The sequence below is a fragment of the Nannobrachium achirus genome, assembly GCF_963921795.1.
Source record: "Nannobrachium achirus genome assembly, chromosome: 2".
Classification (NCBI taxonomy): Eukaryota; Metazoa; Chordata; class Actinopteri; order Myctophiformes; family Myctophidae; genus Nannobrachium; species Nannobrachium achirus.
The window spans coordinates 32,889,302-32,915,810 of NC_137811.1; positions in this window are offsets into that span (position 1 = coordinate 32,889,302).

The window sequence follows — 26,509 nt, forward strand, 5'->3', positions numbered from 1 at the left end:
GAAAAAAATAAAAATAAAATGTCAGCAAAGCCCTGCTTCATCATATAAGGCCGTTGCACAAAAGTAGTGAAAACAGCAGATCTACAAGCACACAACGCCTCGCGGTGCGAGGCGTTGTGTGCTTGTAGATCGGCTGTTTTCACTAGTTTAAATCATTTTTAAAATGATAAATACAAAACAAACCGTTTTGGACATACAAGGTTTCCACCCGACAACGACGAAATATAACTCATGTACAGTAATTGGCCCACTGGGTTGTCACTTGTCATGATCTGAAATGGCAAATCTTTGAGTAGCAGCAGCGCTAGAGAGATCTCTCTCTATAGCGCGCAATGAGGGCCTCCAACTCTTTTTCCCGGGCTGAATCAGGGGCCCAGCACGTCCCTGCAGTGTGCAACTGCATACTCTCCATTTACATTTTTCCATTCATCCTTTCTGCGAGCATGACGTCGGTCTCTTTCATGTTCTTATGGTTTTACAAGCGAGAGATTTGAAGAGCCTCAGCCAACTGGGTCACGTTTGGGTCAAGGCAATTCAATTCCGTTCAAGTTAAGTCTTTATCGTCGCAATAACATAAACCCTACAAACATATAATTTGTAAGAGAACGACTCAATAGCTCAAACCAAGACACATTATATGTCCTCTTCCCCTGCAGTTTGGATAGGAGCATCCAAGTGGTTGTTGGCTAGAAATATTAAACATAATCCTGTGATTTTCCTTTAGTTTAGGATATCAGCAGAATTGTGCTAACGGCAGTGAAATAACAAAGACAAATGTTTTAACTAAGATTCAGACAATGCTGCATTGCTGTCCTTAAATCATATACCGTACACCAGGCACGTGCACACATAGACATCAAAGGGGGCAAAGGGCTGTCCTTTAACCCGTCTGTAAAAATTGCCCTCTCCAGACCATGAATGCAGTTTTACAATGGTGAAAGAAATGCCCTTTTTCCATGCCATACTTGAAGGCAGCAAGAGAATTGCCTTGTCCAAACCCTCCTGAACTTGAATGCAGCATCTTACGGTATGTTGAAAGAATTGAATAGAAATAGAATAGAAATACATGCCGTACGCCACATATTCAGTATTGACTTGATAATGGTTAGTTCAGCATCGAAAAACAATTGTATTTTCACCCAAAGGCCCTTTTAGAGATTTCAGCCCCTGCCTCTCTAACATTCTCTGCACGTCCCTGCCGTACATAACTTTTGTTATAAGTTAAGTTAATTGGCTTTAGGAAGTATTTAAACAGAAATATGACATCAGACCCCTGGGTGACATAAATCCATTAGCGCCTCAACAATACCATAATGTCCTAAGGGGGGACCGGGGGGGTCATGAAATTATACTAATTTGGATACCCAACAACTGTCTTTAAGCTTTCATTCAACGTTTGGCACAGTCTGCTGCCATAACATGTCTCACAAGTATACTTAACCTTTATTACAGAATCAGTACATTTCTCAGAAGCAAGTGGGTGTAGATGAGTTCCAGTCCCGTACAAAATGGCAAAACAAAAAGACGGAAAAAAACTGGCTTTGGTATAAAACTATCTAAAGTAACAAAAGGAATGTCCACTTTCATAGTAATAATGTTTTTGATGCAGAGCAGCTGCCAGAACAAAACTCATTTAGACTTCTTTTTGGTGGACGAGGACATTCCTTTTGTTCCTGAGTATCTGGACCTGACCTTCCCTGCAAGGTCTTGGAACTGATCGCGCGGTTCCTTCTTTCCAAGACCATTTGATACGAAATGTATCTGAACCCTGCTGTGGATTACCCTCCTGCGTTCCTGTGATTGATCTAGATATGGCATGTCTGCATTCGTCCTGACAATGATTGGCCCGGTAGTTTGCGGTTCGGTCGATTGTGCGCAAGAAACTTTGAAAAGTGATGAAAAAAATAAATGAAAGAACACTGGAGATCAACAACAAAAAATGGTATAACAACAGCAAAAGAACATTTCAATTTAGATTTTTCTTTTATTTCCCACAACTATTCAAAGCTTTCTTGTCTGGTGTTTATTTGAACCCTTTGTGGCTGGTACCTGACTTAGGATGGGTTTCTGTGAGTCAGTGGGGTGTGTGTTTGCGTGTGTATGTGTATCTGTGTGGGATTGTGAGCAGAGAGCAAAGCAGAACACAGAAAGAGCATCACTGCTATGTGAGATGAATGGGAGACAGTGGATGAGGGGAGAACCAAAGACAGTGAAAGAGTCTAAAGAGTGTGAGTGTGTGTGTGTGTGACTATGTGTGTGACCGTGCGTGCATGTGTGTTGAGGGCGGAGTGTTCTAGTCCCGTCCTCCTCACTCACCTCCTACTTGAACCACATCTGGAAGGGATCAGCTGGGAGGGCTGAAGACTGTGAAAAATTAAGAAGCACTTTAAACAAGGCAAAATATTTAAATTGAGCGGGCAGATAGGATGTGTGAACTACACCTCCTTGCACTGCAGGAATGTGGCACTGTGGAGTCAGCGAGACGTTCATCCCTGTTCCTCCATGTCCTCCATGACCGGTGGTTCTCAAGGTGGTCCAGCCTGGGACCCTCAGGGTTCCTTGAGGGTCGTCCAATTGGACCCTTGTAGAAACAAAAGAACCCTTCCGGTTACTTTTGGTTACATTTTACACTCTCAGAGTTATGTCCTTGAAATTAAGACGTTTGATCAGTTTGTCCATCCATCCATCCATCTTCAACCGATTATCCGGAATCGGGTCGCGGGGGTAACAGTTCCAACTGAGACTTCCAGATTTCCTTATCCTGCGCAACTTCCTCCACTCCCTCTGGGAGTATACCGAGGCGTTCCCAGGCCAGTTTGGAGATATAATCCTTCCATCTGGTCTTAGGTCTGCCACGGGGTCTCCTCCCAGTGGGACGTGCATCGAGGACCTTCCTAGGAAGGCGCTCGGGGGGCATCCGTACTAGATGCCCGAACCACCTAAGCTGATGCCTTTCCAAGTGAAGGAGCAGCGGTTCTACTCCAAGTCTCTCTCGGGTGATTGAACTTCTCACCCTATCTCTAAGGGAGATACCAGCCACCCTTCTGAGAAAACTCATTTCGGCCGCTTGTACCCGATATTTTGAGTCGTCTTCGGGGTTAAAGTAATAGTTTACCCAAAGAATTACTTATTTCCTTTCAATTACACAACCCCCATGGAGACTTGAATTCATGGATTGTTTTTTGTCGCATTACTGAGCCAATTATTTGAGGAGAATAATAAAGACCCTCGTGTATCCGGTAGACTAGAGTCTCCTTTGTGTTTCATTAGGGAACATGCACTGCTGATCATCAAATGAATGGCTTAGGAATGCGACAAAAACAAAAGAAATATCCATGAATTCAAGCCTCGGGTGTGTAATCGATAGAAAATAAGTCATTTTGGGGATAGAAAATAAGTCATTTTGGGGATAGAAAATAAGTCATTTTGGGGGTGAACTATCCCTTTAAGCCAGGGGTCTTCAACGTTTTCAGGCCAAGGATCCCTTAGTTGAGAGAGAGATGAAGCTGTTCATAGATTCCATATAGTTTCATCTTTTGACAGCACAATTGTGAGTGTAGTATGGATTCATGTACATTTGTGTTTAACCACTTGAACCGTCATTATAAACTTGACCTTTTACTCTGCACTTAGTCTGCTCTTCCCCCTCTACACCAAAGCTCTTCTCACGCAGCGCGAGGCATTGTGAGCTTGTAGATCTGCTATTTTTGGCTAAAGTTCTTAGAATATGGACACTAGGGTTCAAATGGTTAATATAAAAAAAGGAGAAAAAGGTTTCTATCACACAAAGGTTTGGAGGCCCCCCTGTAGTAAGTCCAGGGGTCCCGGACCCCTAGGGGTCCCAGACCGCCTGTTGAAGACCTCGGGCAGCTATTGGGAAACCCCTTGATCAGCAGTTCCCTTTTTTCGTCAGGGCCCCTGAGTAAATTTGCTCCTGGTAGAATATGTGCCCACCTCTACCCTCTGAGTAAGAAAGGCCAGATGGTCCGTGCATCTTTCAAACTCACAACTCACTACTACTATAATTTAAACCAGGAAAAGTCCACAAATGCAAGGGCTTCGTGAAATGTTTTTGTCTTTGTACTCTAAACGACATTTGCCACTGATCAGATTATAAAAAGACGAGTTAGTCAGGAATGCGGTCTCACTCCCCATATTCCGCCGCAGTCATCTCCACCTTATCCACTATAGCAGTCCTTATTTCTTTGCATCTGTACTTACCGGTATTGCCTATTCAGATAATGATATTTGTCATTCAGAGGTATATTGGTTTTGTGTTAACATGTACCGGTATGTTTCTGTCATTATTTACGCAACTGTACTGTATTGAGATGCTAAGTATAAATAATTGTGTTATTATTTAGAATTAGACGGAATCTAGGTTTGATGTTTAACTGCTATTACTTTGTAGCAATAATGTGTTTTCTTACCCTATCATTGTTTTTGACTGTATAAGGGTTCATGGGTTCTGTCCGATCTTACACAAGTTGCTCTATAAGAGCGTCTGCCAAATGTCTAAATTGTAAATTGTAAAAAGACAGCAATTCTTCCTGTGTGCTTGGCCTGTCTTTACTATGGTTTCCTTACGTCAAAACTCTGAGATCTATGACTCCCCTCCCCCACCCCCACACCCTGGACCAGGGGCATAGTTCTGCCGATTTAAAATGACTCCAATACGGAAGTAAAACTTCCTATGATTGGCCGCTAGTTGCGCTGTTTCCCCCCCCGGCCGATCGCAAAAAGAATTGTTCTCCATTGGATCCCATTAATTTTCCCCTTTCGTGTTCTAACCTTAATTAACATTTTCATGAATACTTTATGGTTCCTATCGCTAGGACATAACTCTGAGAGTGTAGTTAAAAATTGCCTTTCAATCACCATCATATTCGTTTTGTCGAAATGTGGTCCAATTTATTTTTAAATAAATGATAAAGTTGCGGGGGCGTGGCCAACTAAACTGATACCAGCCGGCTGTGTTCTTCTTCGTGTGCTGTATTTCGGGAGGCTCCGACCACATTCTCCCATGTATCCCTGCGGTTGCACGTGACCGTTGGCAGCCAATAGCATCCTCTGATGCCTTTACAATCTATGATGGCGACACCCATGCCAAGGACCCATATTGTGGCATTTGCGCTGCATAAACCAATGGCTTCGCTTTGTCCATATCTTTTATACAGTCTATGCCCTGGTTGCTGTGCTGAGGTCGTCGACTAACACTATGACGAAAAATGTTCGTCCACTACCTTTTTCCACTGACGAAAACTGAATAAAAAGTAAAAACTAAGCTATGATGACTAAGATTAAGACAAAAATATACAGGACAATTTTTTCAACAAATAAAAACTAGACAAAAATGTTAGGGAGGGACAACCAGTAGAACTTAAAGACAAGTATTTTTATGCTTGGTTGTGTGCAGGTGTCCCGTTCCAAGCTCACACCGCACCATGACAAGTTGACAGCTTGTAGATCTGCTATTTTCAGCAGCTATTATGTATAAGTCAGGCATTACGACACTATCGCAGCCCGCTAATATACATTTCGTAAATCGTGTGATATTTAGCCAACTAAAATCGTGTGAGACTTACACTAAAACATTTCAGATGACTAAAATATGACTAAAACGAAATGGAATTTTATTCAAAAGACTATGACTAAAACTAAATCAAAATTTGTCATCAAAATCAACACTGACTGGAGCCCAGGTTGGCCCTGGTCACTCAGAGCACATCCCTCCTTTAGCTGAATGACCACCCAATATGTGACCGATAATAACATCTATAAGCAGAACAGATGGATCGTCTTCCAGATAAAGTTTTCACGTGGAATCTCATGTGAAATGATGCATGATATGGCGCTTATCAATTGGAATGTTTTTATTTGTGATGTATGTTCCATTTGAGAAAAAATGTATATGTGTTCTGGTTATGATACACTATGGAGACATAAGTCAGAGAATGTAAAAGCAATGTAAAGAAAGCAGTGGCCAAGAACACTGGACAATGTCCATGTGAACAGCCAGATGTGTGCACGCGCACTCGTGGGCATGCATGTGCAAAAGCATGTGCACACACACACACACACACACACACACACACACACACACACACACACACACACACACACACGCGCATACCGGTATGCGTGCCCCCTAAGCCCCCCCCCCCCCCCCCTCCCCACACACCCAATTGTGATGAAAAATATGTATTTAATAAATAAATAAAATGTGTGAAAGACAATTGACTGACTTCTATGTAAACCATACTATGAAAACATACTTTTTATGCTGGAAGCATCTTTAGTTTAGCCTAACGAAAACTGTACCCGATCACATAGATTTGGAGCTGGAAACTGCCTATGATCTGGTCTGTTCAGTTATCAATACCCTAAGCGAGAAAATCTCGTTTGTCGTATTAATATTATATTCATTGTTGTTTGTTAATTAATTTGAATTCATATTTGGACAGGACAGATATCTCGTATACCCCAGACAGAGGGAAAGAGTCCATTCCACAGTTACAGTATGGCTTGCACAATGAGACACATCGAAGCCATCATATGCGTTTACTTTTTTCCCCACAGTTATAATCTATCCATGTTCATGTATAATGTATACTACCTTTTTACTAAATAAAGGTTTATTGCTGTCAGCAATTCAGCTATACGTCAAAAGAGGAGGAACCTTTGATGAAGGGAGTATTGAGCGCAGAAGCACCGACCTTGTCAGACCACCCCCACAGATAACATCACAACAAACTAGATCGCTGGAGGAAACGCAGAGTCAAAGGTCTGTCTATATGGAATGAAAGAATGCATTTGTAGTCTATCAAACCCACATAACAGGAGATTAGATGTTGTCTTTTAGGCACCAGAAAGTGGCGCTGTAATTGAGACAGCTGGGATGAATTCTGGAGAAGTCAGGATCACGGCACCATTTGTTGTTCTTTTGTGTGCAAAGTCTGGGTTTTCTGTGACATTCCTGTCAGGTTTCTGCAATTCTCGCTCTGTCTCTCTCTCTCAGGGGCGTCAATTGGGTATGGCAGGGGTATGCAGCTGCCATACCCTGGGTCCAGGGGGGAAAATAAAAGTTACTTTTAAATATAAATCCATGAATGTCTCTTTGTGCATCTGTGATGGTTATTATGTTGTTAAATTACAGTAAAATAACTACAAAATGCAAAATTTAATAAAATGGTCACTTTAACAAGGTATTATTGCGACCGAAGGTCGCATATACTCTGAAGAACCGTGTCGCTTGAGTGTCCTTCCTTCCTTTCGTAACCTCGTGACCGTCCTTCCGTATCCTCTGTGATGTCAGTGTGACGTCAGCGAGTTGTGACATCACCTCCTGTACAGGGCGGCTACACGAAATGTGGATAACACTATATATGGAGATAGTCTAGTGACTAGTCCAATATGTCATATGGGACTACCGTCATAGACAGTAGCCATTGTTAATCCGGAGTCAATGGCTGACTGTCTGTACAGGAAGTGATGTCACATGACATACTTTTTATGCCCATATGAGTCCTAACATGGAGATTCTGTGTGGAGTTTGCATGTTCTCCCCGTGTCTCCTAGGGTTGATACCCTCACAAAAACATGAACAAACTCCCCCCAGAATGACAACAACTAGAATCGTCAGAGAAACGCTGTGGTTGGCCAGATGGTCAAGAATTGGCGTGACCTCACCCTTTAGGGCGAGGTTGCATGTCACCCTGAGGTCGCATTCCACCCTCAGGTGTCTTACTAGTAATTATATTCTCCACACTTTTATTCTCCCCATCTTGACAGAATGGTAAATTCCCAGGTTCTGCAGGTCAGACACGTTTACTAACATGCCAAATTTAGCTGCACTTAAACAACCATTCCAGGCTGCCATATCCAGCCCAAGAAACCGTAGAAACCTGTGTAAAAAACTGACAAAACTCTTTTTTTTCCCCTGCGAGGCGTTGTGAGCATGTAGATCTGCTATTTTCACAATAGAACCGTGTTATACAAAATGTAATGCCTATTTTCCATGAGGACTCCCATCTATGCCATACCCTAGCTTTTGCTGAAATGACGCCACTGCTCTCTCTCTCTCTCTCTCTCTCTCTCTCTCTGTATATATCTCTACTCTCTCACTCGGTATCCCTCTCTCTGTCTCTCTATGTTCACTGGTTGTATCCATTAAGCCATCCAAATATCTTCCATACCGTTCCTATGGACAAATCAAAGGGATTTTCTGTGCATGTGAATTCTTATCTTGCCCAAAAATATAGCAAGTCTATGGACACTCCACTGCATGGAACATATTTGAGGTCTCATTTGATGCATGCAGTTCTTTGCACTCTGGCATATGTGTTTCAACCACCACAGAGAAGCCATACAGTACGCTTGCATGTATGAACCCCCTGACACGGACTGGGAGTGGTGTCTGTGTTCCATACAGCACATACTGAATGCTGACGTTAGTGACTGAGGTTAACACTCATTATTTGGTGGGATAAACTATAGGCCTACAATGTCAAGATATTTCCTTGTGGAGCATAAGCCATTATTTGAGTAGCAACAAACACGAAGAGCCCATCATTAAGTTGTCAAGATACTGCATTTGCAATCAAAGTAAACAAAGTTTGTAAACAAAAACTTAAAACCACTTAAACCCTATCCCTATTCTTTCTTTAAACTTAATTTTTATTTTGTCACATGCGCACACATTTACAGGATCAACATTTTACATCATTTTCATCATCATATTACAGTCCATTTCAATCCTCTGTGGTGTCATACTTCCGGGTTGCGTATTCAGTCCATTTCTCCCATTTTTCAAGAAACAACTCCTCCTGTATCCTGAGTCTATGTGTAAATCTCTCCATTACATACATTTCCTCCACAATGCACAGCCGCTGCTCACAAGTTGGGGAGTCACTTATATATACCACAATCTTGTTATTGCTTTTTTGCTGGCTGCTATAGTAGCACCTTGACCAGATACATGTCATCTCCATGTGTGTTTTCCAGCGTCAAGTTTCCTGAATATAATACCACACTTGTCTTTGGTATTTTTATTTTTCAATATCTCTCTCATCCCAATATTTGTCAATTTTTGGACAGTTCCAAAATATATGTTCGTGGCCAGCGTCCATGTTTCCACAAAGTCTCCAGCATGGTTGTTTCTCTGCTGCGACTTTTCCTCTGATCGTTGGAGTTATAAAGTATCTAATAGCGTTCTTCCAGCAAAACTCCCTCCACACTCCAGAGCTTGTGGCCGTGCATTGTGTCTTACAAATATTGTACAAGTCCTTTTTACTTGTCATCAGTCCCTGATAAACAGCTGAGATCACCCTAATTTTTTTTTATTAGTGTAGGCCTGTACCATTATCTTAATTAGCGGGTTCATTGAAGCCATTTTAATCTTTTTTTACACAGTAGTCCCTTATCTGCAGATATCGGTAAAACTCATGTTTCTCCAGACCATATGTTGTCCGTAAATCCTCAAAACTCCTCATCTGCCCATTCTCCAGCAATGTACATATCGCCGTCATGCCCTTTCGTTCCCATTGCTTAAATACTTGATAACCCTATTCTGGGGTGAACATTCTGTAAAAATAGCAGATCTACAAGCTAATAATGCGTTGCAAAACAAGCTTGTAGATTAAGACAGGTCAAGAAAGACATCTTGTGTAGAGGGGGCCAAGGATATAGCCCTGGGGAAACCTGGACAATGTAGTGGGTGGTTAATAGACTAGTTTTAGAGCTAGATGTCAAAAAGAAAATCTATTCAATTCAAAGGAGCTTTAATGGCATGAGAAAACGTTGACATTGGCAAAGCAAGTGTCAAAAATATAATAAAAAACTGTTGAAAAAGAGGAAGATTATAAAAGAATAACTAGTAAAAGCAATTTATAGCGATATTACGGTATGTATTATAATCAAATCTCTGTAAAGCAGTTACAGTTAATTACTTGGCTTAATTGAACAAACAGCTGAAGAGTTTAGCTGTTTGTCATACCCTGAGAGACGAGTATTTAATTCTCTATGTTGCATTTTGCTCATGTTTCTCATAATATCCTGTTGAACTCTAATCAAAGACATGTTTTGTGTTACAATTAGTTACCACAAAATGTAATGTGTATGTCAAAGGGTTTCCCCTCCAGACGTGCGCGTGGCAACGAGAAATGTGATCAGCCAGCCAGGGCTCATTTCTATGCAGTGTAAAGTCATATTTCTTGTCACATTTTGCATGGCAATACTTAAAAAGGAATGGGGTTTAAATCATGATGTTTATTGTACAGTGACAGACTAAATCACTTACACATTTGCATTTCAAATACATCACTTATGCTTGATTTCAGCATGTGATACTAACTTGTGCTACCATTACCAATGGACTTTTGACTGAGTGAGAGACACATGCATGTTCAAAGAAACATACTTGTTTATTTTCTTCCAAAACTCAATTCAATTCAATTCAATTCAAAGGAGCTTTATTGGCATGAGAAAACATACGTTTACATTGCCAAAGCAAGTGTCACAAATAAAATGAAAACAGTTAAATGGGGAACATATATACATTAGGAGGGGGTACAGCATTGTGTAAACAGCTATGTCGCATTGTGACATTTTATATACTGTATATACAGGGTATAAAGCTTTAGGAACAAATAACATTGCATTATTTTCACGCACATGCACAGGCAAAACGAACAAACATGCTTGCATGTATAAATAACTTCTAATGTTATATCAGCATATACAATGGACAGAGGATCATAAAGTAATTATACAAACAAAGCCAAAGGTTGTATTCACACACAAAATCCTGAAATAAAATGAAACACATGCCTTGCACTGCAACACATCTGAAGCTTTTTATCCTCTCACTATAAGTGCCAGTCTTCAATCTGAGTCACATTTGCACACCGGTAACAAAAGTAAAGAAATGGCCTCACTTTTATCATCAGCCCAGCACTGAATAGCACTCCTATATTGACTGAATGAACAGTGCAATGACACTGCAGCTGCCAGGTCCAGTGGTGCAGGGCAGGCTCTCCAAACAATGTCTTACACCATAAACATAGCGAAACCAGCGGGAGCATGAATGTCTGTTTGACATGTCTGCTTGACACCTGTTTAACCGAGAGCGGGCACGGGTGATCCAGTCCAAAGAGGGGGAACCAACCCAAAAGAAAGACAAAAGAGGCTTCTTGCTCAGCATGCTGCAGCTCTTCCTTCGCTGAGGAAACACCCTCATCATTCTTGGCCCACCGGCTTTGCTTAACAGCTGGTGAGGAAATACTGTAAGTCTTCCTGCTGCCACCGCCATTAGAATTTATTGGAGTTTGGGAAGTGTCACTGATAAGATTAAAATGTTTAATATGGTATAGATATCATTTTCAGTGTTAAAAGTCAATGCCATGATGTTTTGAACAAATAACTAACGCAGGAGAATGACGCTGAGAGATGCCAATCAGGTCAAAATGCCCAGGACACTGGATAACGAATTGATAATGCCAATCCATATCTGGCCTTGTCCTTCTCTTTACTGGGCCCACGACAACATGAAAACATCTGATATCTATTGTTATGTTCTACATTGTTATTTTCTATTGGCCAATGAAAGTCTTCTATGCTGTGTACACTCAACTATATATGTGAAATTATTATGCTTTGTACTCAGAGAGAGCTACGATGGGTGATTTTGCTCTACTGTACTTGCTGTACTTGCTACAATTTGAACTCTGAACTATATTTTCAATACATCTAATAGAAAAACGGACTTGTACACTGTCTGGGCTCCTTTTATTGTGTGAGACTCTAACTGTGATTTTATTCTGTGGAGAGAAGCTGAGTCTTCTTGTGAAAGGATAACATTCTGAAGGAATTACAAATATGGGAATTAAACCAAAATCCCATCAGTCACGGTGATCTCCTATGCTGGTATATCAACATATGGTGTGAAAGTATTGCTAAGGTGGGAGGTTTATTGCGTCACAAGAAATATAAATGACTAGTCTGATAAATACAGTAGTATACACACAATCCTGGCATTTAAGGCAAATGTCTGTGCAATTCTGTAACAGGTTACTGTTACTGTTACTGCTCCCCACCTTCTTCTATTTAACAATCTAACTCTAAATGTGTTGAAAGGTATATTTATTGGACTAAGACTGTGCAAGTTGTTTCAGATGGTTTCGATTCATCAGCCAGATCAGACATCTGTTCCTGGCTCAAACAAGAAAAAAAAAAGCAAAGTAACTTAACTTGCAAAAATGTGTTTATTTTGGATTATGTTTTCAATGGCCTTTCCAATCCTAACAAGTTGTCAAGTGTGTGCAACGGGCAGGGGCAGGTAAACTGCACAGGGCTGCCTTCTGACCTGCTCAAAGCCATGATTAGCCTTTCAAGCATAGAATGGGAAACATGTAGTAGTGGCCTTGTTTTCATTTGTACTGCAATTTGAGACAGAAAGTACTGTAGAACACATTTTGTTGCAAATTAGAGGTCTGTAAGTGGGTATAACCTCACCACAGAAACTCTGACATGGGGTTATAGAGGCTGTCCTCCATCATGTCGAGACTTGCCACCAGGGAGGGATTGACCGTCACGCTGGCAGCTGACGTGGATACTCTTAAGACACCTGTGGTGACCATGCACTGATAATAAACACTTACTGTAATTACTATAAGCAGCATGCGTAAGTATGTGTACAGAATCTTGGCATTAGCGTTACATTATTTGAGTGTGTTTTGGCATCAGCTCTACTAGTGACTTTTTCCTCTAATACCTAGCGAGTAGGAGCAACCCAGTTTCCGGACAGGCCTGGAGACTGGGTTGGTATAGTAGGACAGCAAGTCCCCAGCTAGGCCCCTCTCTGGATGGGAGCGTGTCGCTGTTACTACATGTCATCTTTTCGACACCCGACTCTAACCCTCACCCTAACCCTAACCTCCGTGGAGTGAGACGCTAACCCTCCGGTTGAAATGATGGGCGTTCGCAAAAGCAAGATTTCCCTCTCTGGATCACTGCATTGTCTTTTCTACAGCTGATTCTGGCATTGCCTGTCTGTGTATTTGCATAGCCATTGTCTCACGTGAAATCCATCAGCAGAAGTGGCGGGCGCGCTTCCCAGCTGATCGTTAGGTTACACAACCTAAAGTGTGACTTGTGGGTATCAAGCTGTTCGTCCCTCGCAAAAAACAACCCAGTCAGAAGATGTGGGCGGCGCGCTGAGCAGGCGTACGCTTTAGCCATGGGTAATTCCAAAGTGAAAAGCACTTAACATCAACAGGAGGAAGAGCAGACTACAGCACTATATTCAAGCACTCACAGTCCAAGGATCCACTATAGGCACGTGTTTGGATGCAAGTGTAGGAACTCCTGAGACAGTCCACTTTCAGGGCTTGCTTGTCCCACGGTCGTACCATTCAGGGGCCAGGGCATTTATATTGTGTCCCTGCCTCATGGTGCTGATGGCAGCCACAGTGCGCCAGTGTGTAAGGAGGAGAAATCGTCTTGGCTGTTAGCACGATAAGAGAACCTGTGAAGGTTACATGTCTAACTCCGGTTGTCGGAGTGGGGAAACTGTCTCTCGAGCTAAAAGACGATTTGAAACAGATTCCAAACAAGGGTAACCAGACGCCAAGCATTGGCACAAGTGGTGCTTACTGTATATGTGTTGATAATCAGTTCATGGCCATCACAGGGAATTAAAGAGTATCCAAATCAGCAGCCCCCATGGGTTCAGTCCCAGTACATATTGAATAGGTACAGTGGAGACAAAATCCTGTTTACCATTCTCAACTTGATTGACGGTGGCCTTGATATTGGTACAGGTATTTGTAAAATGTCCCGTAAACTTTTCCATAACAACTCAATAAAACTTTTTTCAGCCTAAATTAATCCCTAGCTTTACCAATCACAAGGCCTACCTTCTTACACAAATTTCACATGTACAATAAAGGCCTTAAAGGGGCATGAAACCCTAGGCAGATTTTGTTGTTTGTTTTCACGTACAGGTTAAACTGCAGAAGTGCAAAACATGTCCGACTAGTAAGCAATGCATCTGCAGATAAGCATTAATAATGGGTGTGTTTCTGCCCAGAGACGTGTGTGCCTTGGTGCAAGCATAGATGTGGTCAACAGTATTGTCAATGATTGCACATTAGCAAACATATAGGCTACCCATGAAACAGTTATCAAATTCACATTTTAGGGTGGTCACACATTTTTAATTCGATCTATGAGGGCGGATTCAGCGGATTCTTTTCTGCAAACGATCATTGGCAGAATCCCCCCTCATTAGGTAGAATAAAAGAGCACAATCTGTTTTGACTGTATACAATGAGAGTGAATTACTTACTTAGTAAGTAACAGACAGGCAAAGGGGGCTTGAGCCCCTGCCCTTTTATCCATCTGTAAAAAGTGCCCTCTCCAGACCATGAATGCAGGTTTTTACTGTGGTGAAAGAAATGCAATCGCCTTCTTTCCATGCCATACCTGAAGGCAGCGTTCAAGAGAATTGCCTTTTCCAAACTCTCCTGAACTTCTGAAAGAATTGCCCTATCTGTGTAGAAATCCACGCCATTACGCCACATCTCCAGTATTGACTTGCTTATGCTTAGTTTAGTGTGGTATCAAGCACTAAAAATAGACAACCTCCAAGCTCACAACGCATCGCGCTGCGACGCATTGAGGGCCTGGAGGTCTGCTATTTTCGATATTTTCACCAAAAGGCCATTTTTAGAAATGTCAGCCCCTGCCTCTCTAACATTCTCTGCACGTCCCTGGTAACAGATATATTTAGACTTACAGTATATCATGCCCAGGTAGGCATACGATCCGAAGTTCTACCAAGGTTCAACAACTCGCTTCAGGGCTTTTATCATTTCCTTCAAAAGCGTCATCATATTTCGTTTCAACAATAACATCTTCTGTGATATCCAGTGACAGTCAATGGACCTCTACATCGTTATTATATTTAAACAGAAAACAAAGAAATAGGAGTTACAATTTAGCACACAATCCGGGTTAACACCCCTTGTCAGAAAGGCAGTACTATCAATCATGGCTCAGCCTCTCCAAAGTGGAAAACTGTTCCTAGAGGCAAGAATACGGCTCATTCCAAATGCTGCAATTATTCATTCTTGAGCACTTCATTATCAACAAAGGGAGTATGGGGGAAGTGTTTTGTATGATTTAGAGCTTGGTTTACAAATGAAGAAATATCACCCTGTTTCCTTTTCAAAAACCCATTCCAGTGTTTTCTTTTTTCTTTTTTGCCTGAAATATAAATGAAAATGACTCCTGATATACATTTGGAGAAAGAATATTTGTGTTATGAACAGAGGGATTTAAAATGATCACAGTCATTTTAGGGCTTTTTTACCAATTTGGTAAACTCATGTATTAACATAATTATTGTCTTTTTTTTGTTGCATATATTGTTTATTTCCATTCAGATGCCTGAGAGTACACACAAGAATAGGCCTACAACTTGATACACAGTAAAATACAGGTTTGTTATATAGATTAATTAATACCGAGGGTTTTACTGTGCATGGGTCAAGCAGAAATCACTCATTGCCAACATAAAATAGCTATAGGATTAAGAGACAATTTTAGGATGACTTGGGCCAAGATTTGAAAAACATTGCGGTAATCCCCTTGACTCCAAGAAGTCGTTTAGTCTTAGCGGTGATCAAATGTAACTCATTTCCCTACGGCAATCGCCCACAAGTTCAAAAATGTTAATCCCTATTGAGCGGATACGATTTTGACTTTCTGTATTTTGTGATCCAGGATCAGACAATCCAGAGAAATTGTGTCCTGCTATTTCAAATAAATTCAGGATAGGATCACCCTGTTCCAGATTCAGAATTTTCAAGATTACCAGATCTTTGATTTGTTTACTCCTACCTATCTCGATAACATAGACTGACAGCTTAGTCATTTAGATCTTCCTTAACCACTTAAACCAAATATATTTTGTTGAAAATTTGCCGATCTACAACCTCACAGCGTGTCATGTTGAAGATCGTCTATTTTTCCATAATTTGCATGTTTTTGCCAAACTTTGTCTATTTTTTACCAACGATGTAAATAGGGAATGAATGCCCCGCCCTTTAATGCAAACCCCATTATACCTGTTGTCATAGGACCCGTTTTGACCATCTGTTTGCCTGTGTCCATTTATGCCCATATATGGAGATATCTGTTATCTGTCTGTCTGTCTGTCTGTCTGTCTGTCTGTCAGTGTCCATTTTATGTCCATATATGGAGATCACTGCAGATATAGTTCTGGGTCCATTTTATGCCCATATATGCCCATATATGGAGATATCTGTCTATTTGCGTCCATTTCATGCCCATATATGGAGATCTCTGTATCTGTCTGTCTGTGTCCCTTTATGCCCGTATATGGAGATCTTTGTGATTCTGCGTAAATTTTATGCCCATATATGCCATTTGCGTCCATTTTATGCCCATTTATGGAGATCTCTGTATCCGTCTTTCTGTGTCCCTTTATGCCCGTATATGGAGATCTTTGTGATTCTGCGTCCATTTTATGCCCATATATGCTATAAATGGAGATATTCAGAGATTTTTTGTTGACTCATGTGGCGTACGTGATGTCAGAGCCTTTTATGAAGTGATGTCACAATGAGTCAGAGCTTTCGCCGATTTCCTCCGGAACAGCCTGATGTCAACAATCAACCCTGCATAAGGAGATTCCGAACGTTTCGCGCCGGTTCGGGAAAACGTCGGGTCGGGTCGAGACCCGGCACTGCACTCCGTGCCGCGGCGGGGAACGCGCGTGCCGAATCTGAAGCCGGTGGGACGAACGGTTCTCGAGATACGCGGATTACAGACACACAGACAGACAGACAGACAGACACACACGCAGAGACTTCTCGCATTTATAGATAGATTATGACACAGTGATTGATAGAGTTTGCTCTGGTAATCCACTCTAAATATACTGATTTTGAACTACCCATTTTGAAGATATGATCCAGATTACATCTTGGATTGGATTTTCTGATCTGATCGGATATCAGAGTGATTTTTGGTATTGAACTATACTACCCACAATCCAAATCTGATAGGGATTCAAAGTTTTGAACTCATGAACCGGAGACCAATGCAGATCATTCTAGCACATTGATTGATCGAATACTTTATTAACAGTTTGGTCCTGTGTATTCAATTCATAGAGAAATTAAATACATCTAACTATGAACTAGAAATACTGTTCCTACGAAACAGTGTGGGCTCGCATGGAACACCATGTACAGTATGGGCACAAAGATCTACCCAACGGGCACTCCAAAATATATGGGCATAAAAATCTACGGGCACTCCAACATATATGGGTATAAAGATCGGGAGTCGCTCTCCATTCCGACATGTCGCCACTCCGAAATTGACTTCTTATTGTCGGAGTGGCGACACTTCCATAGAGGTTAAGTTTAGGGTAAGGGTTAGAGATAGGGTTAGTGTCGGAATGGAGACATGTCGGAAAGGAGACATTCAATGCCTCAGATCCCCTATGTAAAGATTTGGGAGAACATACAAAATATTTCATGTGGGTGTTGTTGTTATTTATACTAGTAAGACGCCTCAGGGCGACATGTGACCTCACCATGGACCAGTTACCCATATAAGGAGACCCCTGGTACCCATACCGGTATATGGAGATCCATGTACTGTATGTGAGAGGCCAAACATGCTTACTCAGTTATTCGTTAAGTGAAAGTCCTATGATGTCTATGACATCTGACATCATACCCTTTTATGCCCATACATGGAGATCCCGATCTGTAGAAACAGCCACACAGATATGGGCTGTCTTGGCCATATATGGATTCTGTTAGTGTGGTATGTGGCCTCCATATATGGGCATTCCCATATGAAGTCCTGTTGGATATGGGCTTAATACTGATGACATCAGGGAACCCCATATATGGGCATTAAAGGGATTCTATTAGTGTGCCATCACAGTGAAGCCAGAGCGTGATGTCTGAGCCGCAAACCCATTCTGTTAAGAGTGATGAGCTTCACATGACATTTTGACCAGACTATAAGTGGGCCAATTTCCTGTCAGGTTTCACTTCACTATGAAACGGGCGAAGCAGGCGCAACCTCTAATATATCTATTAGGGAAAAAATCTACATCCATGTGTGTCTGTGCTGATGTCATCCATTGGGAAAACCCTTGAGAAAACAAATGGTGACGTCGTCCAATGGAAAACCCTTGAGAAAACAAATGGTGACGTCATCCAATGGAAAACCCTTGAGAAAACACATGGTGACGTCGTCCAATGGAAAACCCTTGAGAAAACAAATGGTGACGTCGTCCAATGGAAAACCCTTGAGAAAACACATGGTGACGTCATCCAATGGAAAACCCTTGAGAAAACACATGGTGACGTCGTCCAATGGGAAAACCCTTGAGAAAACACATGGTGACATCATCCAATGGAAAACCCTTGAGAAAACACATGGTGACATCATCCAATGGAAAACCCTTTAGAAAACACATGGTGACGTCATCCAATGGGAAAACCCTTGAGAAAACACATGGTGACATCATCCAATGGAAAGCCCTTGAGAAAACACATGGTGACGTCATCCAATGGGAAAACACTTTAGGAAACACATGGTGACGTCATCCAATGGAAACCCTTGAGAAAACACATGGTGACGTCATCCAATGGAAAACCCTTGAGAAAACACAGCTGACGTCATCCAATGGGAAAACCCTTGACATAACACAGAGTGACTTCATCAACTGGGTGATGACGTCACCATCATCACCATCAACAGCCAATGAGGGACCAGCATTCTTGGTTACGTCAGCATCAACACGTGCAGCCTAATATAATTTACAAGGCGCGTTCTGCCACCCTTGAAAAACGTCTGACAGCCCGTATAGCCAATCAGAGGGGCAACGGGTGACGTCATAATACTGAGGACATATACCGAGATATAGCATATGACAGATGGGCATAGATGGGCATATGTCGGGAATATGTCTGATAAGCTTGAGCCTTTACTTCCGGCTTTGGTCATCAACTTGATTCAATGATTCAACTAAATTCACAGATGGATGAATTGCAACTGTCAGATGTGCAAATCGGTGTTATTAGGAATAATGTCAATGGTTTGTGTTGTGTGACGTCAGACCAGAGCTCTGGTCGACCTGAATAAGATGTGACGCAGTTTCTAAACGTCACATTTAGTCTGAGTACGACCGTGAGAAAGCCTTTACAGACAGGGTGTGCTGTGAGAGTTAGAGAGTCAGGGACATATAGAGACAGACAAAGAGATTGAGAGAGAATATATTTGTCTTCTCAACCCGCAAGAGACAAAGAAACACCTTCCAATTTACAGTCCAAGTAGCAGAAGCGGTGTCCATGAACCAATCTTCCAAGACACAGGTGTCCGGTTCTGAGTGTCCATCCGCCTTCACGTCTCGGGTCACCCTCCATGAAAACACGAAGAGGAGCCACAACCTCTACAGTCAAATGATGCGCAATGGACAGCTGCCCTCATCTTCCTGTCAGGCAATCACCAGCTGCGTAACCGGACAGAAACAAGGAGACACAGACAAACCGAGATCTTGCGAGGACTTCAACGCAGCCAGGAGAAGTAAAGAAACATTTGATGACTTACACAGGAAAGAAAACCTCTTATGTGATAAGAGTTTCATTGAGGTATCGACACAGCATGTCCAGCATGTCCACACCAAAGAAAAACATTTCCAGTGTAAACACTGTGACAAGGGCTTCAGTCAGTTAGGTCACCTGGAGACACATCAGCGTGTCCACACTGGAGAAAAACCCTTTGTGTGTAAACACTGTGACAAGGGTTTCAGTCAGTTAAATAACCTGAAGACACATCAGCGTGTCCATACTGGAGATAAACCCTTTGTGTGTAAACAGTGTGACAAGGGCTTCAGTCAGTTAGGTCACCTGGAGACACATCAGCGGGTCCACACTGGACAAAAACCCTTGTTCTGTAAACAGTGTGACAAGAGTTTCAGTGAGTTATGTAATCTGAAGAATCACCAGCGTGTCCACAGTGGTGAAAAACCCTTCATCTGTAAACAGTGTGACAAGAGTTTCAATGTGTTAGGTAATCTGAAGAAGCACCAGCGTGTCCACACTGGAGAAAAACCCTTTGTGTGTAAACAGTGTGATAAGAGTTTCAGCCAGTCAAGTCACCTTAAGATACACCAGCGTGTCCACAGTGGAGAAAAACCCTTTGTGTGTAAACAGTGTGACAAGGGTTTCAGTGAGATGGGTTCTCTCAAGAAGCACCAGCGTGTCCACATTGGAGAAAAAACATTTGTGTGCAAACAGTGTGACAAGGGTTTCAGTCAGTTAGGTCACCTTAAGATACACCAGCGTGTCCACAGTGGAGAAAAACCCTTTGTGTGTAAACAGTGTGACAAGAGTTTCAGTGAGTTAGGTAATCTGAAGAAGCACCAGCGTGTCCACACTGGAGAAAAACCCTTTGTGTGTAAACAGTGTGAAAAGGGTTTCAGTCAGTTAGGTCATCTGAAGATACATCAGCGGGTCCACACTGGACAAAAACCCTTCATCTGTAAACAGTGTGACAAGAGTTTCAGTAGGTTAGATCACCTGAAGACACATCAGCGTTTCCATACTGAAGAAAAAAAAATAGCAGATCTACAATCTCAGGAAAATTTGTGCAAGTCTTTGAATTAATAAAATGTTTGGATCGGGAGTCTGGTGCAATGCACAGGTCCTGGACCTGGTGAGAGCAGGAGTGGACCTGGTGAGACGTAGGAGGGGCCCGGCCATGAGTCAACCCATAGCCTAGTAACTAGAAAGATGCAATTGGAAATTGCGAGTGTGCTTGACGACGTGACTACATTCTGCTGTCATGTGAAGCTCGACCAATACTCGAGCTAGCACAACTGCAGGAAATTATTTTTTCTTCACTACCATTGTGAATGTTTCTTTTTTTTTTTTTTTTTTTTAAGCGGTGAAAGCCGCTTCCAAGGAGTGGCTTTGTGTGTCCCATGTCCATATATTATGGTCATTTCAGTCCAGAATGAACAGGTTTTTTCAAAAACAAAATGTGTGTCCCATGTCCATATATGGTCATTTCAGTCCAGAATGAACAGGTTTTATCAAAAATAAAATGTCTGTCACCTCATGTCCATATATGGTCATTTCAGTCCAGAATGAACAGGTTTTATCTGTCCCGTACGTCCAGAATATGTGTGTAGTGTATCCACGAGTTTCCAACGCCCCATAGTGCATTGCGCAGACGTCTGTACCGAGCTTCCGGCGCCGATTTACAAGCTCACAACGGGTTGCATCTGCGACGCGACGTGAGCTTGTATGTCTGCTGTTAAACCCGGAAGTTTGGTCCCGATAGTCTCCAGTAAACTCCCGCGGAAACTTGTGGATATAGAATAGAATATGTGATGATTGGATACTTTGAGGATTGGTCAAGCTTCACATGACAATTCGGCCCTCCAGATAAAATCATTCATTCATTCATTCAGAATATAAAGAATGTACAGATCACAGAGTTCATAACTCTAGAACACATATAATAACAGTTCACTGCTTCACTTCGAACCGAGGTTTGATTTTTTTTTCCTTCAAGGTAAAAACCCATTTACAATTAAAGTTTATCTAGAATAAAGTTTCCCCAGGACCATAGTGTGTTGCCCTGTTGGGCAACCACACTAACTATAGATTAGGCAAATCTAAGTCCATCTGTGAGGGGTGATGATGGTGACGTCATCACCCCTCACAGATGGACTTAGATTTGCCTAATCAAGAGCCAATGAGGGACCCACATTCTTGGTGACGTCGCCATCAACAAGTGCGACTTGATATAAATAACAAGGCATTCTCTGCTGGCGTAAAATTAGGTCATACAGGCCATAAATAATCCAAATAGCCATATATTAGCCAAACCTATGTAATCACAGAGGGGTGGAGGCGAGGGGCCGACTATGCCCGAAGCCAATCAGATGGGCATAAATGGGCAGATGTCCGAAACTGTTGAGGATTGGGGGATTGGTGAACTTCACATGAGATTTGGGCCAACCAGACTATAAATGGGACAATTTCCATGATGGTCAAGTTTCACGTGACATCATAATAACTTACTATAAAACGGGCGGCGTGGGCACAAAAACCTCTAGTAACAATAATATACAGTAATATACAATATAGTATAATTCTCCAGTGATTAACCTTAACCTTTTTTACTTTTTTTAGGGGCCAGTTACAAATTGCAGCCCTGTAGGTGCTCTTTTAGAGTGGTTTTGAAGGAGGGTAAAGAGTCAAAAAATAAATCTTTTTTTTATGACTGTTTGGTAGGGCATTACACATTCTGGCAGGATAGCAGTAGAAATTGACCCTGTTTTTGTGCCGAAACTGGGTTCAGTGAGGTCCGTGGAGCTCCTTCAGAAAAAAAAATGCTCTTGAAGCAACCATTGATTTTACCCACTTTTTCTGGAATGATGGTTAGAATTGTAGCCTCAATTGAAAATGGAAGTCAAGAAAGACTTAGGGAAGGAATAGGACTTCTTGTTCAGAGATTGCCCTAAACCTTAACCCTAATGGGAAACTCCTACAGTGTCCCTGCCAAAAGCCCAAAGAAGCTCAAGGCCGCTGACACAAGAGATTTTCTATTACGATCTCGTTCCTTCTGCTCTTACTCCATGTGGGACGAACAAAAAAAAAAAAGTTGGATAGTTGGGATTGTTTAGACTGACAATTTGACCAGGGTCATACTTTAAAAAGGGGGTTGTGTGAGGATACAGCGGAGTTGCCAAGTCCGCTTATTATAAGCGAATATGGGCTTGTTTTTCTGTAAATTCGCTTTTATTATTAATATTGATAGTCTTATAGCCGTGGTCTGTGCTGTTGCTGTTGTCCGTTCCCTCTGCACCCCCTTTCCCCATAAACACACAGGCTGCATCTGAACACACACACACACACACACACACACACACACACACACACACACACACACACACACACACACACACACACACACACACTAAGGTAGGTACCTATAGGCTGCTATGATCCAGCATATTTATGTGAGGAAAAACTAGTGTTTTTTGGGAAGATTTGTTTCCAAGAACAAGCTGAGATAGAATCCAAAGTGTGTGTGTGTGTGTGTGTGTGTGTGTGTGTGTGTGTGTGTGTGTGTGTGTGCGTGCGTGCGTGCGTGCGTGCGTGCGTGCGTGCGTGCGTGCGTGCGTGCGTGCGTGCGTGCGTGCGTGCGTGCGTGCGTGTACAGAGAGACAGAGTTGATGAAAAGACAAGGAGGAAGACGAGAACAAGCCAGGAGCTGCTCCATTGTCCTTACTGTACCTTATTAGTGCCAGACTAGGATGTTAAGAAGGGATGTTTATTTCTTTCTTTTATTAAACAAACAGGAACAGGACCAGGCTAAAAGTTATTAAGGTTTGGCCCGGGCCGCTGGCGTACGTATTGGACCAAGGCTCAATGGAGCCTGACAGTGTCTCGAGCTTTTGCTGCATGTCACTCCCCATCTCTCTCTCCCTGTTTCCTATCAAGTAGGATACATGTTAGTTTTCTACCCCAGAGTTTCTCAAACTTTCACATTTCAAGGTCTCCCCTGACAGTGTACCAATGGAACCAAATGGACCCGTTAGGGTCCATTTGGTTCCATTTGTATGCTGTTAGAGTTACAGATTTGTATGGGTCCATTTAGACCCCCATAAAGGCACCCACAGAGTCCCTGGAATCCTCTTTGAGAACCACTGTTCTACCCCATACGTTATTATTTGTGATCAAGTCAAAGGCTCATACCGTTTTTAATTATTGAAACAGCCTGATGCCAGTCTGACAGACAGTGAGTCCCGGGTTCGATTCCCAAACCCGGCGATCCTTTTTGTGTGTCACTCCCAGACCCTCTCCTGTTTCCTGTCAATCTCCACTGTATAAAATAAAGGCAGATACTAATGTAACCCTTGGCTTGAGGATCCCCTTGGTTTACAATGTGGGAGACCTGGATTTGAATCCAGGTGGTTACACGTGATTGAATTTCGCATCAGCTCAAGTAATAAGGCAGCCCTTGATAGGGCGGCGAGGATACTGCCATTGTGCGATTGGATGTACATTGGACGCTGCATGAAAAAGAGCAGCCACGTTCATTCCATCTGGAGGCACTCCTACTACAACAAGTTATTGAGTGTCAACGGTGTTTACGATTTGATGACGGGTGGAAATGTGCATGACACGCACCAAGGCCCACTTCAAAAGGATCCCTACGCTTCCATGGTTTATCCTCGAGAACAATAAACTGCGTTAATAGCTGCGTAATAGCACAGCTCATTTTCAGCTCGCCATAGAAATGCCAGTCTAAACTATGGGACTCTCTGGACTGTAATTAGTAAACATCTGCCAAAGTTATGCTACCACTCGAAATTGAGCAAACAAGTGCCTGTCTGCTGTCTTCCCAAGTGGAGCCATCAGGCATCAGTGGTAACATCTGTTAGGCAATTCACGAGCTATTATTCGAATCCAAATGTTACCAATGTAATCCCTGTATTTCCAATTAGTTTCCTCCTTACTCTGATTCCAGTGAAGTGATACAATTATTATGTCTTGGATGTGGACTGTCGGTCTACCGCTGGGGGAAAACAAGCTGGAAATAAAGGACCCCCTCTGGTAAACCATCACAAACAAAGTTTGTGTAAAATTTTCTCACAAAAATGGATTTTCTTATTTTTTTTTTTATGTGTGTCACAGTGTAGGGCCGTATAGTATTCTGTTGCCAACTGAAAACCAGAGGGGTGTCTTCCTACATTCCAGCAAACCACAACGTCTGAGCTTTGTCCTCAATGTTCCCCCGTTCGCCAGCTCAAACTTAATCAGAGCAGCTCTCCAAACATGGCTCAGAAAAGCATGGCGAGCATCAGACCTGTGGCTTCTGGTTGCCATTCAAACTAACAGACATTCAGGCAAACAGTTTATGTAATTGAAGGCAATTTCGTAGAGTCACGCGAACCAATCCAGTGTCCTTGCTCTGACATTGGCAGGCCGCACCGTTAGGGATTTACAACAAAAAAACATTTCTGCTGTCTTCACTTGTTTTCTTGTCTGTAACCAGTCAAGCGATTCTTGAAATGTGTAGTTCCGTGCATGTTTCACAGCCGCAGGTGTCATTTTGATTGCCTAAAACGTGCAAGTTAAATTACTCATTGTATCTATAAAACACTGTAGGCAGGATAATTGCTTTTCATTTGCCTCCATGACTAACAGGCCAGGTATACCTGTAGGCCTATATGCCGTGAAGAGTTGTTTTGATGATTCATCAGTAGAATGCGCTGAAGGTATGAGAGCAATGTGACCTGGAGATGATAACCCTATACAAGAGTTTAGCATTCTTTTGTTTATATGAAGCGATTTGTGTGTGGGTGTTCAATTTCAGGCTTTTTTTTATTGGGAGTTGTGTTGTGACTGAGCTTGCATGCTTCGGTGGGTTTGAAAAGAGTGAATTATCCAGTAGCTATTCAAACCCTTAACTTGCCAATATCACTTACCCCTGGTGTGTTTAACAGGTCTGCAAAATGCTTAAATTGAAAAGTTGATTAGGACTGCTCCATCGCAATGTTCCATTATAACCCTGTTTCCATTGTTAGTTTTTTACTATATGATGCATTATCACACAAACAAAGTGTTAGGCTATATAAACCTCTCATTTGCTTGAGCAAATGAGTGCCTTTGTCTGTAAAACCATGGGTAAAATTGGCAGTGAAGGTACTTGATTAATGTTTAACTTAAACCACTTAAATCCTGTAGCCTCCGTCTATTGTGGGGAGAGCTTTAGCTGAAAGCAGCAGATCCGACAAGCTCACGATGTGTCGCAACGCAGCAAAGGCCTTCCCCACAATAACAGAAAACAGAATATACTGGCATAGAGCCCTGAGGGACTCCACTCAACCATATGGGGTTTAACCCATTCAGAACGGGTACACTATATTGTGTATCATTATTTCATGCTTTAACTATTGAAAAATAGCAGATATACAAGCTCACAGCGAGCATGTAGATCTGCTATTTTTGAAAAAACGTGAAAATTATAATTTTGACCCGATTCTATGAGTGTCTTTTGAATCCTTCTAAGGTTTTTTGAAAAACCTATGTTTCCATGTCAGCAATCTGGCCAACCATCGTCAAAGAAAAGGTCCTTTTCACTCAACTGGAGCTCAGTTAGTCTGTTCTTGAGAGACTGCTATGTCAGTGGTTCTCAAACCTTTTCATGTGAAGGACCCCCAAAATGATATGTATTTGGCCATGGACCCCCATCTCAAAATATTTAGTTCCAGGGACCACCCAGAAGCAAAATTTGAGTTACAAACGTTCGCTTTGAAAACACATATATCCAAAGATTTGCACACATTTTCACGACTTTTTTCAAAAATAGCAGATCTACAAGCTGTGTTAAGTGGGTTAATAAATCAAAACAAAACTCCCGGAGTGCCAGCAGCAAC